At 40.1% G+C, this 554-nt stretch overlaps 1 non-coding gene across 1 annotated transcript; it reads left to right on the top strand.

The window, feature by feature from the left end:
• The first annotated feature begins 241 nt into the window (after positions 1–241).
• Positions 242–313, top strand: trnae-cuc (transfer RNA glutamic acid (anticodon CUC)). The gene has a single exon. It is a non-coding gene; the product is annotated as a tRNA-Glu (tRNA).
• Positions 314–554: the final 241 nt, after the last annotated feature.

Raw genomic sequence — 554 nt, 5'->3', positions numbered from 1 at the left:
GAATCTGAATGTTACCATCTTTATAAAGACACTGGAGAACGAGTGTTTCCCATTGATTCATTCAGAGTCCAGAGTGTTTCTTAAACTGAAGCATTGGGTGAGCACGCGGTCTGCAAAGTGCTGAGCAGTAGATTCGTGACAATATTTATCACATTTATTCATTATTATTCATCTTTAGGTTTTGTTTCATATTTTGCTGGTTTTGTAGTAGTCTACTGTTGTAGTCAGAACTTTATCAGCCTCCCTGGTAGTCTAGTGGTTAGGATTCGGCGCTCTCACCGCCGCGGCCCGGGTTCGATTCCCGGTCAGGGAATTAAGATATTGCCTGTTTATTTAATGAGTTTATTTTAAATTATTTTGTGTATTAACTTGCTTCCACAAGAACCCGATTCCTGTCTATGCTTAACCTGCATCCGCCTGATTCAGCACCATAAAACCACAAAATATACGAGCAGAACATGGCATTGAGAAAAATATCGCAGGTGCGGTTTCAATAAAGCTGGAAATAACTGTCCGAGGTCTTACAGACAATAACTTGCAATCGATACAATGTA

This window comes from Hypanus sabinus, unplaced genomic scaffold, assembly GCF_030144855.1.
Source record: "Hypanus sabinus isolate sHypSab1 unplaced genomic scaffold, sHypSab1.hap1 scaffold_944, whole genome shotgun sequence".
NCBI classification, from domain to species: domain Eukaryota; kingdom Metazoa; phylum Chordata; class Chondrichthyes; order Myliobatiformes; family Dasyatidae; genus Hypanus; species Hypanus sabinus.
Note: the sequence above shows the minus strand (reverse complement) of the source record. Positions and strands in the feature narration are given on the sequence as shown.